The sequence below is a fragment of the Scyliorhinus torazame genome, chromosome 4 (assembly GCF_047496885.1).
Source record: "Scyliorhinus torazame isolate Kashiwa2021f chromosome 4, sScyTor2.1, whole genome shotgun sequence".
Taxonomy (NCBI): Eukaryota; Metazoa; Chordata; class Chondrichthyes; order Carcharhiniformes; family Scyliorhinidae; genus Scyliorhinus; species Scyliorhinus torazame.
Genome location: NC_092710.1, coordinates 366,045,213 through 366,057,849, shown reverse-complemented (window position 1 = coordinate 366,057,849; position 12,637 = coordinate 366,045,213).

The window sequence follows — 12,637 nt, the reverse complement described above, 5'->3', positions numbered from 1 at the left end:
GTGGGTGGGAGGGGTCTGGGCTGACGTGTGGTCCGGAGGGTGGGTGGGGGGGGGGGGGCTGTGCGGTGTGGTGGGGAGGGAGGGTGAGGGGTGATGGGGGGGGCTGTGCGGAGTGGTGGGGAGAGAGGGTGAGGGATGATGGGGGGGGGGGCTGTGCGGTGTGGTGGGGAGAGAGGGTGTGGGATGATGGGGGGGGGGGGCTGTGCGGTGTGGTGGGGAGAGAGGGTGAGGGATGATGGGGGGGGGCTGTGCGGTGTGGTGGGGAAGGGGGGTGAGGGGTGATGGGGGGGGCTGTGCGGTGTGGTGGGGAGGGAGTGTGAGGGATGATGGGGGGGCTGTGCAGTGTGGTGGGGAGAGAGGGTGAGGGCTGATGGGGGGAGCTGTGCGGTGTGGTGGGGAGGGAGGGTGAGGGGTGATGGGGGGGGCTGTGCAGTGTGGTGGGGAGGGAGGGTGTGGGATGATGGGGGGGGGGCTGTGCGGTGTGGTGGGGAGGGAGGGTGTGGGATGATGGGGGGGGGGCTGTGCGGTGTGGTGGGGAGGGAGGGTGTGGGATGATGGGGGGGGGTGCAGTGTGGTGGGGAGGGAGGGTGAGGGATGATGGGGGGGGCTGTGCAGTGTGGTGGGGAAGGAGGGTGAGGGATGATGGGGGGGGCTGTGCAGTGTGGTGGGGAGAGAGGGTGTGGGGTGATAGGGGGGGCTGCGCGGTGTGGTGGGGAGAGAGGGTGAGGGGTGATGGGGGGGGCTGTGCAGTGTGGTGGGGAGGGAGGGTGAGGGATGATGGGGGGGGGGCTCTGCAGTGTGGTGGGGAGAGAGGGTGTGGGGTGATGGGGGGGGCTGTGCGGTGTGGTGGGGAGAGAGGGTGAGGGGTGATGGGGGGGGGCTGTGCAGTGTGGTGGGGAGGGAGGGTGATGGGTGATGGAGGGGGGCTGTGCGGTGTGGTGGGGAGAGAGGGTGTGGGGTGATGGGGGGGGCTGTGCGGTGTGGTGGGGAGAGAGGGTGTGGGGTGATGGGGGGGGCTGTGCGGTGTGGTGGGGAGAGAGGGTGAGGGGTGATGGGGGGGGCTGTGCAGTGTGGTGGGGAGGGAGGGTGAGGGGTGATGGGGGGGCTGTGCAGTGTGGTGGGGAGAGAGGGTGAGGGGTGATGGGGCGGGCTGTGCGGTGTGGTGGGGAGGGAGGGTGAGGGATGATGGGGTGGGGGGTGCGGTGTGGTGGGGAGGGAGGGTGAGGGATGATGGGGGGGCTGTGCAGTGTGGTGGGGAGGGAGGGTGAGGGGTGATGGGGGGGGCTGTGCGGTGTGGTGGGGAAGGAGGGTGAGGGGTGATGGGGGGGGCTGTGCGGTGTGGTGGGGAAGGAGGGTGAGGGATGATGGGGGGGCTGTGCGGTGTGGTGGGGAGAGAGGGTGAGGGGTGATGGGGAGGGGCTGTGCAGTGTGGTGGGGAGGGAGGGTGAGGGGTGATGGGGGGGGCTGTGCATTGTGGTGGGGAGGGAGGGTGAGGGGTGTAGGGGGGGCTGTGCGGTGTGGTGGGGAGGGAGTGTGAGGGATGTTGGGGGGGGGGGCTGTGCGGTGTGGTGGGGAGGGAGTGTGAGGGATGTTGGGGGGGGGGCTGTGCGGTGTGGTGGGGAGAGAGGGTGAGGGATGATGGGGGGGCTGTGCGGTGTGGTGGGGAGAGAGGGTGAGGGATGATGGGGGGGGCTGTGCGGTGTGGTGGGGAGGGAGGGTGAGGGATGATAGGGGGGGCTGTGCGGTGTGGTGGGGAGGGAGGGTGAGGGATGATGGGGGGGGGCTGTGCAGTGTGGTGGGGTGGGAGGGTGAGGGGTGTTGGGGGGGCTGTGCAGTGTGGTGGGGAAGGAGGGTGATGGATGATGGGGGGGGGCTGTGCGGTGTGGTGGGGAGGGAGGGTGAGTGGTGATGGTGGGGGGCCGTGCAGTGTGGTGGGGAAGGAGGGTGAGGGGTAATGGGGGGGGGGGGGCTGTGCGGTGTGGTGGGGAGGGAGGGTGAGGGATGATGGGGGGGCAGTGCAGTGTGGTGGGGAAGGAGGGTGAGGGGTGATGGGGGGGGCTGTGCGGTGTGGTGGGGAGGGAGGGTGAGGGGTGATGGGGGGGGGCGCTGTGCAGTGTGGTGGGGAAGGAAGGTGAGGGGTGATGGGGGGGGGTGCTGTGCGGTGTGGTGGGGAGGGAGGGTGAGGGGTGATGGGGGGGCTGTGCAGTGTGGTGGGGAGGGAGGGTGAGGGATGATGGGGGGGCTGTGCGGTGTGGTGGGGAGGGAGGGTGAGGGTTGATGGGGGGGCTGTGCAGTCTGGTGGGGAGGGAGGGTGAGGGCTGATGGGGGGGGCTGTGCGGTGTGGTGGGGAGGGAGGGTGAGGGATGATGGGGGGGGTTGTGCGGTGTGGTGGGGAGGGAGGGTGAGGGGTGATGGGGGGGCTGTGCAGTGTGGTGGGGAGGGAGGGTGTGGGATGATGGGGGGGTTGTGCGGTGTGCTGGGGAAGGAGGGTGAGGGATGATGGGGGGGCTGTGCGGTGTGGTGGGGAGGGAGGGTGAGGGTTGATGGGGGGGGCTGTGCAGTCTGGTGGGGAGGGAGGGTGAGGGCTGATGGGGGGGGCTGTGCAGTGTGGTGGGGAGGGAGGGTGAGGGATGATGGGGGGGGTTGTGCGGTGTGGTGGGGAGGGAGGGTGTGGGATGATGGGGGGGGCTGTGCAGTGTGGTGGGGAGAGAGGGTGTGGGATGATGGGGGGGTTGTGCGATGTGGTGGGGAGGGAGGGTGTGGGATGATGGGGGGGCTGTGCGGTGTGCTAGGGAAGGAGGGTGAGGGGTGATGGGGGGGGCAGTGCGGTGTGGTGGGGTGGGAGGGTGAGGGATGATGGGGGGGGCTGTGCAGTGTGGTGGGGAGGGAGGGTGAGGGATGATGGGGGGGGGGCTGTGCGGTGTGGTGGGGAGGGAGGGTGAGGAGTGATGGGGGGGGGTCTGTGCGGTGTGGTGGGGAGGAAGGGTGAGGGATGATGGGGGGGGCTGTGCGGTGTGGTGGGGAAGGAGGGTGAGGGATGATGGGGGGGGCTGTGCGGTGTGGTGGGGAGGGAGGGTGAGGGGTGATGGGGGGGGCTGTGCAGTGTGGTGGGGAAGGAGGGTGAGGGGTGAGGGGGGGGCTGTGCAGTGTGGTGGGGAGGGAGGGTGAGGGGTGATGGGGGGGGCTGTGCAGTGTGGTGGGGAGGGAGGTTGAGGGGTGATGGGGGGGCTGTGCGGTGTGGTGGGGAGAGAGGGTGTGGGGTGATGGGGGGCTGTGCGGTGTGGTGGGGAAGGAGGGTGAGGGATGATTGGGGGGCTGTGCAGTGTGGTGGGGAAGGAGGGTGAGGGGTGATGGGGGGGGGGGCTGTGCGGTGTGGTGGGGAAGGAGGGTGAGGGATGATGGGGGGGGCTGTGCAGTGTGGTGGGGAAGGAGGGTGAGGGGTGATGGGGGGGCTGTGCGGTGTGGTGGGGAGGGAGGGTGAGGGATGATGGGGGGGGGCTGTGCAGTGGGGTGGGGAGGGAGGGTGAAGGGTGATGGGGGGGGGGGGCTGTGCGGTGTGGTGGGGAAGGAGGGTGAGGGATGATGGGGGGGGGGCTGTGCGGTGTGGTGGGGAGGGAGGGTGAGGGATGATGGGGGGGGGGGCTGGGCGGTGTGGTGGGGAAGGAGGGTGAGGGATGATGGGGGGGGGCTGTGCGGTGTGGTGGGGAAGGAGGGTGAGGGATGATGGGGGGGCTGTGCAGTGTGGTGGGGAGGGAGGGTGAGGGGTGATGGGGGGGGCTGTGCGGTGTGGTGGGGAGAGAGGGTGAGGGATGATGGGGGGGGCTGTGCTGTGTGGTGGGGAGAGAGGGTGATGGGTGATGGGGGGGGGCTGTGCGGTGTGGTGGGGAGAGAGGGTTAGGGATGATGGGGGGGGGCTGTGCGGTGTGGTGGGGAAGGAGGGTGTGGGATGATGGGGGGGGGCTGTGCGGTGTGGTGGGGAGGGAGGGTGAGGGATGATGGGGGGGGCTGTGCTGTGTGGTGGGGAGAGAGGGTGAGGGATGATGGGGGTGCTGTGCGGTGTGGTGGGGAGGGAGGGTGTGGGATGTTGGGGGGGGTGCAGTGTGGTGGGGAGGGAGGGTGAGGGATGATGGGTGGGGGCTATGCAGTGTGGTGGGGAGGGAGGGTGAGGGGTGATGGGGGGGGGCTGTGCGGTGTGGTGGGGAGAGAGGGTGAGGGGTGATGGGGGGGTGCTGTGCGGTGTGGTGGGGAGGGAGGGTGTGGGATGATGGGGGGGGCTGTGCAGTGTGGTGGGGAGAGAGGGTGTGGGGTGATGGGGGGGGCTGTGCGGTGTGGTGGGGAGAGAGGGTGTGGGGTGATGGGGGGGGCTGTGCGGTGTGGTGGGGAGAGAGGGTGAGGGGTGATGGGGGGGAGGGCTGTGCGGTGTGGTGGGGAGGGAGGGTGATGGATGATGGGGGGGGCTGTGCAGTGTGGTGGGGAGAGAGGGTGAGGGCTGATGGGGGGGCTGTGCGGTGTGGTGGGGAGGGAGGGTGAGGGATGATGGGGGGGGCTGTGCAGTGTGGTGGGGAAGGAGGGTGAGGGATGATGGGGGGGGGCTGTACGGTGTGGTGGGGAGAGAGGGTGAGGGGTGATGGGGGGGGGCTGTGCAGTGTGGTGGGGAGGGAGGGTGAGGGGTGATGGGGGGGGGCTGTGCGGTGTGGTGGGGAGGGAGCGTGTGGGATGATGGGGGGGCTGTGCAGTGTGGTGGGGAAGGAGGATGCGGGATGATGGGGGGGGGCTGTGCGGTGTGGTGGGGAAGGAGGGTGAGGGATGATGGGGGGGGCTGTGCGGTGTGGTGGGGAGGGAGGGTGAGGGGTGATGGGGGGTGCTGTGCGGTGTGGTGGGGAGAGAGGGTGAGGGGTGATGGGGGGGGGCTGTGCAGTGTGGTGGGGAAGGAGGGTGAGGGGTGATGGGGGGGGGGCTGTGCGGTGTGGTGGGGAGAGAGGGTGAGGGGTGATGGGGGGGGCTGTGCAGTGTGGTGGGGAAGGAGGGTGAGGGGTGATGGGGGGGCTGTGCAGTGTGGTGGGGAAGGAGGATGAGGGATGATGGGGGGGGCTGTGCAGTGTGGTGGGGAGAGAGGGTGAGGGGTGATGGGGGGGGGGCTGTGCAGTGTGGTGGGGAAGGAGGGTGAGGGGTGATGGGGGGGCTGTAAGGTGTGGTGGGGAAGGAGGGTGACGGATGATGGGGGGGACCGTGCAGTGTGGTGGGGAAGGAGGGTGAGGGGTGATGGGGGGGTGCTGTGCGGTGTGGTGGGGAAGGAGGGTGAGGGATGATGGGGGGGGCTGTGCGGTGTGGTGGGGAGAGAGGGTGAGAGGTGATGGGGGGGGGGGCTGTGCAGTGTGGTGGGGAGGGAGGGTGAGGGGTGATGGGGGGGGGGGCTGTGCGGTGTGGTGGGGAGGGAGGGTGAGGGATGATGGGGGGGCTATGCGGTGTGGTGGGGAGAGAGGGTGAGGGGTGATGGGGGGGGGCTGTGCAGTGTGGTGGGGAAGGAGGGTGAGGGGTGATGGGGGGGGGCTGTGCGGTGTGGTGGGGAGGGAGGGTGAGGGATGATGGGGGGGCTGTGCGGTGTGGTGGGGAAGGAGGGTGTGGGATGATGGGGGGGGGCTGTGTAGTGTGGTGGGGAGGGAGGGTGAGGGATGATGGGGGGGCTGTGCAGTGTGGTGGGGAGGGAGGGTGAGGGGTGATGGGTGGGGTCTGGGCAGTGTGGTGGGGAGGGAGGGTGAGGGATGATGGGGGGGGCTGTGCGGTGTGGTGGGGAGAGAGGGTGAGGGGTGATGGGGGGGCTGTGCAGTGTGGTGGGGAAGGAGGGTGTGGGATGATGGGGGGGGGCTGTGCGGTGTGGTGGGGAGGGAGGGTGAGGGATGATGGGGGGGCTGTGCGGTGTGGTGGGGAGAGAGGGTGAGTGGTGATGGGGGGGGCTGTGCAGTGTGGTGGGGAGGGAGGGTGAGGGGTGATGGGGGGGGCTGTGCGGTGTGGTGGGGAGGGAGGGTGTGGGATGATGGGGGGGCTGTGCGGTGTGGTGGGGAGGGAGGGTGAGGGATGATGGGGGGGCTGTGCGGTGTGGTGGGGAGGGAGTGTGAGGGATGTGGGGGGGGTCTGTGCGGTGTGGTGGGGAGAGAGGGTGAGGGATGATGGGGGGGGGGCTGTGCGGTGTGGTGGGGAAGGAGGGTGAGGGATGATGGGGGGGGCTGTGCGGTGTGGTGGGGAGGGAGGGTGAGGGATGATGGGGGGGCTGTGCGGTGTGGTGGGGAGGGAGTGTGAGGGATGTGGGGGGGGTCTGTGCGGTGTGGTGGGGAGAGAGGGTGAGGGATGATGGGGGGGGGGCTGTGCGGTGTGGTGGGGAAGGAGGGTGAGGGATGATGGGGGGGGCTGTGCGGTGTGGTGGGGAGGGAGGGTGAGGGATGATGGGGGGGGCTGTGCGGTGTGGTGGGGAAGGAGGGTGAGGGATGATGGGGGGGGGGCTGTGCGGTGTGGTGGGGAAGGAGGGTGAGGGATGATGGGGGGGGCTGTGCGGTGTGGTGGGGAGGGAGGGTGAGGGATGATGGGGGGGGCTGTGCAGTGTGGTGGGGAAGGAGGGTGAGGGGTGATGGGGGGGGCTGTGCGGTGTGGTGGGGAAGGAGGGTGAGGGATGATGGGGGGGGGCTGTGCGGTGTGGTGGGGAGGGAGGGTGAGGGGTGATGGGGGAGGGCTGTGCAGTGTGGTGGGGAGGGAGGGTGAGGGGTGATGGGGGGGCTGTGCGGTGTGGTGGGGAGAGAGGGTGAGGGGTGATGGGGGGGGGGCTGTGCAGTGTGGTGGGGAGGGAGGGTGAGGGGCGTTGGGGGGGGCTGTGCGGTGTGGTGGGGAGGGAGGGTGAGGGGTGATGGGTGGGGCTGTGCGGTGTGGTGGGGAGGGAGGGTGAGGGATGCTGGGGGGGGGGCTGTGCGGTGTGGTGGGGAAAGAGGGTGAGGGATGATGGGGGGGCTGTGCAGTGTGGTGGGGAGGGAGGGTGAGGGATGATGAGGGGGCTGTGCGGTGTGGTGGGGAGGGAGGGTGAGGGATGATGAGGGGGCTGTGCGGTGTGGTGGGGAGTGAGGGTGAGGGGTGATGGGGGGGGCTGTGCGGTGTGGTGGGGAAGGAGGGTGAGGGGTGATGGGGGGGGGGCTGTGCGGTGTGGTGGGGAGGGAGGGTGAGTGGTGATGGGGGGGGCTGGGCAGTGTGGTGGGGAAGGAGGGTGAGGGATGATGGGGGGGGGCTGTGCGGTGTGGTGGGGAGAGAGGGTGTGGGGTGATGGGGGGGCTGTGCAGTGTGGTGGGGAAGGAGGGTGAGGGGTGATGGGGGGGCTGTGCAGTGTGGTGGGGAAGGAGGGTGAGGGATGATGGGGGGGGCTGTGCGGTGTGGTGGGGAAGGAGGGTGAGGGGTGATGGGGGGGGGCTGTGCAGTGTGGTGGGGAAGGAGGGTAAGGGGTGATGGGGGGGGGGCTGTGCGGTGTGGTGGGGAGGGAGGGTGAGGGGTGATGGGGGGGGCGCTGTGCAGTGTGGTGGGGAAGGAGGGTGAGGGGTGATGGGGGGGGGCTGTGCGGTGTGGTGGGGAGGGAGGGTGAGGGGTGATGGGGGGGCTGTGCAGTGTGGTGGGGATGGAGGGTGAGGGGTGATGGGGGGGCTGTGCAGTGTGGTGGGGAGGGAGGGTGAGGGATGATGGGGGGGGCTGTGCAGTGTGGTGGGGAAGGAGGGTGAGGGATGATGGGGGGGGGCTGTGCAGTGTGGTGGGGAGGGAGGGTGAGGGGTGATGGGGGGGGCTGTGCGGTGGTGGGGAGAGAGGGTGAGGGATGATGGGGGGGGGTTGTGCAGTGTGGTGGGGAAGGAGGGTGAGGGGTGATGGGGGGGGGCTGTGCGGTGTGGTGGGGAAGGAGGGTGAGGGATGATGGGGGGGGCTGTTCAGTGTGGTGGGGAAGGAGGGTGAGGGGTGTTAGGGGGGCTGTGCGGTGTGGTGGGGAGAGAGGGTGAGGGGTGATGGGGGGGGCTGTGCAGTGTGGTGGGGAGGGAGAGTGAGGGGTGATGGGGGGGGCTGTGCGGTGTGGTGGGGAGGGAGGGTGTGGGATGATGGGGGGGGGGGGCTGTGCAGTGTGGTGGGGAAGGAGGGTGAGGGATGATGGGGGGGCTGTGCGGTGTGGTGGGGAGAGAGGGTGAGGGGTGATGGGGGAGGGCTGTGCAGTGTGGTGGGGAGGGAGGGTGAGGGGTGATGGGGGGGCTGTGCGGTGTGGTGGGGAGAGAGGGTGAGGGGTGATGGGGGGGGGCTGTGCAGTGTGGTGGGGAGGGAGGGTGAGGGGTGATGGGGGGGGGGCTGTGCGGTGTGGTGGGGAGGGAGGGTGAGGGGTGATGGGTGGGGCTGTGCGGTGTGGTGGGGAGGGAGGGTGAGGGATGCTGGGGGGGGGCTGTGCGGTGTGGTGGGGAAAGAGGGTGAGGGATGATGGGGGGGCTGTGCAGTGTGGTGGGGAGGGAGGGTGAGGGATGCTGGGGGGGGCTGTGCGGTGTGGTGGGGAAAGAGGGTGAGGGATGATGGGGGGGCTGTGCAGTGTGGTGGGGAGGGAGGGTGAGGGATGATGAGGGTGGGCTGTGCGGTGTGGTGGGGAGGGAGGGTGAGGGGTGATGGGGGGGCTGTGCAGTGTGGTGGGGAAGGAGGGTGAGGGGTGATGGGGGACTGTGCAGTGTGGTGGGGAAGGAGGGTGAGGGATGATGGGGGGGGCTTTGCGGTGTGGTGGGGAAGGAGGGTGAGGGGTGATGGGGGGGGCTGTGCAGTGTGGTGGGGAAGGAGGGTAAGGGGTGATGGGGGGGGGCTGTGCGGTGTGGTGGGTGTGGTGTTGGGTGTTCTAACACACAGAAGAGCCAACACAGTTGCATATGGTACAACACTTGTTTATTTAAACTCACTATTTACAACTTGGTCTTTGCACTCTGCACGTGGGGGGCTCCCTGCTTGTGGTGTTTCAACAGCTCTTTCATGCTTCCTTCTCCCCAGACCTACTGACCTCCAGGTGTCGTGCTCGTGCTTTTTATGTGGTTGGTGTTCTTGTCTGTGATTGGTTGTGGTGTTGTGTACTCTGATTTGCCTGTTAGTGTGTCCATCATGATGTGTGTGTTTGAATATCATGACATCCCCCCTTTTTACAAAGATATGTGCCTACGTGGTAATAAATATGATCGTGACGTGAGTGCATCTAAGAGTGTGTGTGTGTCGTGTGCAGCATGTGTCTATGACGGAACTATGTACATGGGGCGATGTCGAGTGCGTCACATGAATCCAGTTGTACCATAACATAACAGAAATGCGAACGAGAGAAGAAGAAAAAAAATTTTGAACAGTTGTCCAGTCAGACGACATCTGGAACGATAAACAACAACAGGTTATCATGTAAAATTGTCCAACTTATTAAACATATGAACTGTATTATAAGTCCATTCTAATGGGTTTGCGACGAATTCGGGTTGACCGCCTTAAGGGTGGATCAAGAACCACCGGCTGCTGTGCAGGCATGGCCATGGGTGGCGATGGAAAGGGCGTGATGTGCGGCAGCTCCACAAAGTCATCCTCGGAAGCCTGTTGAGGATCTGGCGTGTTGTGTGGCTGTGAACGTGGAAGTCGGCGAAGGGCGCGCCGATTGCGGCGACGCACGGAACCATCCGGCATGCGAACCAGGAACGAGCGGGGAGCCACTTGTCGGAGGACTTCGGCCGGTGCTGACCAGCCACCATACGGTTGATGGACGCGTACTTTGTCTCCGGAGGACAGGGGGGGCAGGTCCGTCGCTCGTGTGTCGTACCGACCTTTCTGGCGATCACGCTGCAGTTGCATGTCCCGAAGAACCGCCTCATGGTCTGTTGTCGGTGCCAGGACGGAAGGTACCGTCGTCCTGAGGGAGCGACCCATTAGTAGCTGCGCTGGCGAGAGGCCCGTGGATAACGGGGCCGATCGATAGGCCAGCAAGGCAAGGTTAAAGTCCGATCCGGCATCAGCCGCCTTGCACAGGAGCCGCTTTGCGATGTGGACACCCTTTTCAGCCTTCCCGTTCGATTGTGGATGCAGAGGGCTGGATGTCACATGAGTGAAACCATATGCTGCGGCAAAGGACGACCATTCACGGCTGGCAAAACAAGGTCCATTGTCTGACATGACAGTCCTTGGAATGCCATGGCGAGCAAACGTTTCCTTGCAGGCCCCAATGACTGCGGACGACGTCAGATCATGGAGAGGCATGACTTCCGGGTAGTTTGAGAAGTAGTCTATAATAACAATGTAATCTCTGCCGAGCGCGTGAAATAGGTCAACACCCACCTTCGCCCAGGGGGACGTCACCATCTCGTGTGGTAGAAGTGTTTCCGGAGGTTGCGCCGGCTGAAACCTCTGACAGGTTGTGCAGTTGAGCACCATGTTGGCTATGTCTTCATTAATACCCGGCCAATATACCGCCGCCCGGGCCCTTCGTCTGCATTTTTCGACACCCAAGTGGCCTTCGTGTAGTTGACGAAGAATCATCTGGCGCACACTGTGTGGAATGACGATCCTATGCGATTTCATAAGGACCCCGTCTATATTGGTGAGATCATCTCGCACATTGTAAAACTGGGGGCACTGCCCTTTTAGCCACCCTTCCGTCATGTGGCGCATCACTCGCTGCAGCAGAGGGTCAGTCGCCGTCTCTGCGCGTATGTGGGCCAGACAAGGATCATCAGCTGGCATATTTGCTGCTGTCAGAGTCACGTGTGCCTCAATTTGACGCACGAACCCCTCCGCATCTGGTGGTGTGCTCACTGCTCGGGAAAGAGTGTCCGCCACTATGAGTTCCTTCCCCGGAGTGTAGATCAGTTCAAAATCGTACCTCCTGAGTTTGAGTAAGATGCGCTGGAGGCGAGGAGTCATGTCGTTCAGGTCTTTGTTAATGATGTTGACCAGGGGGCGGTGGTCAGTTTCGACCGTGAATCGTGGCAGGCCATACACATAGTCGTGGAACTTGTCCAGTCCAGTTAACAAGCCCAGGCATTCTTTTTCGATTTGCGCGTAGCGCTGTTCGGTAGGGGTCATGGCTCGTGAGGCATACGCAACCGGGGCCCATGATGACGTGCTGTCTTTTTGCAGGAGTACCGCTCCAATACCAGATTGGCTGGCGTCTGTTGAGATCTTTGTAGGGCGAGTCGCGTCAAAGAAGGCCAGCACTGGTGCCGTGACCAGTTTGTGCTTGAGCTCCTCCCATTCCTGCTGATGCGACTGGTGCCAGTTGAATTCCGTCGATTTTTTTACGAGATGGCGCATGTTTGTTGTATGAGAAGCCAGGTTGGGAATGAACTTCCCAAGGAAGTTGACCATGCCCAGGAATCTTAAGACAGCCTTCTTGTCAGCCGGTCGTGGCATGGCTGTGATGGCGCTAACCTTGTCTGCATCGGGACGGACCCCGGACCTTGAGATGTGGTCCCCGAGGAATTTCAGCTCCGTCTGGCCGAAAGCACACTTCGCACGGTTGAGACGCAGGCCATTTTGCCGTATGCGGGTGAAGACACGTCGAAGACGATGCATGTGTTCCTGCGGAGTGGTGGACCAAATGATGATATCGTCCACATATACACGTACCCCTTCGATGCCTTCCATCATCTGCTCCATAATGCGGTGGAATACTTCAGATGCCGAAATGATGCCGAATGGCATCCGGTTGTAGCAGAATCTGCCAAAAGGGGTGTTGAATGTGCATAGTCTTCGGCTGGCCGGGTCCAGTTGGATCTGCCAGAATCCTTTGGACGCATCCAATTTAGTGAATATGTTGGCTCGCGCCATCTCGCTGGTGAGGTCTTCTCGTTTTGGGATGGGATAGTGTTCCCGCATGATGTTGTTGTTCAGATCTTTTGGATCTATACATATACGGAGCTCGCCAGAGGGCTTCTTTACACAGACCATGGAGCTGACCCATGGCGTGGGCTCCGTGACCTTGGATAGGACCCCTTGGTCCTGAAGAATCTGCAGTTGTGCCTTGAGGCGGTCTTTGAGAGGCGCAGGAACCCTGCGAGGTGCGTGAACGACAGGGATGGCGTCCGGTCTGAGTCGAATCTTGTACGTGTGTGGCAATGTCCCCATGCCTTCAAAAACCTCCTGGTTGTGAGCGAGGAGGGAATGGAGATTCGCGTGGAACTCAGCATCCGGGAAGTCGGATATCTCATCTGGAGAGAGAGACATGATGCGCTGTACCAGGTGAAGGACCTTACACGCTTGTGCGCCCAGTAACGAGTCCTTTGATGAGCCCACAACTTCGAAGGGGAGTGTGGCCGTGTACCTCTTGTGAGTCACCTGTAGCTGGCAAGATCCTACGGACGGGATAACGTTCCCGTTATAGTCAACCATCTTAAGCCGGGATGGTGTGATGAGTGGTTTGACCTTCATGGCCTGGACTGCAGAGTAAGCAATCAGGTTGGCGGATGCGCCGGTGTCCAGACGGAAGGCGACGCGCGATCGGTTGACCGTCAGGGTGGCACACCACTCATCGTCTGGATTGATGGCATTGACCTTGTTGACATCAATGACGGCAACTCTGAAGTCATCCTGGTCATCTGCATCACTTAACTGGAAGTCTTGATGCGTGGGC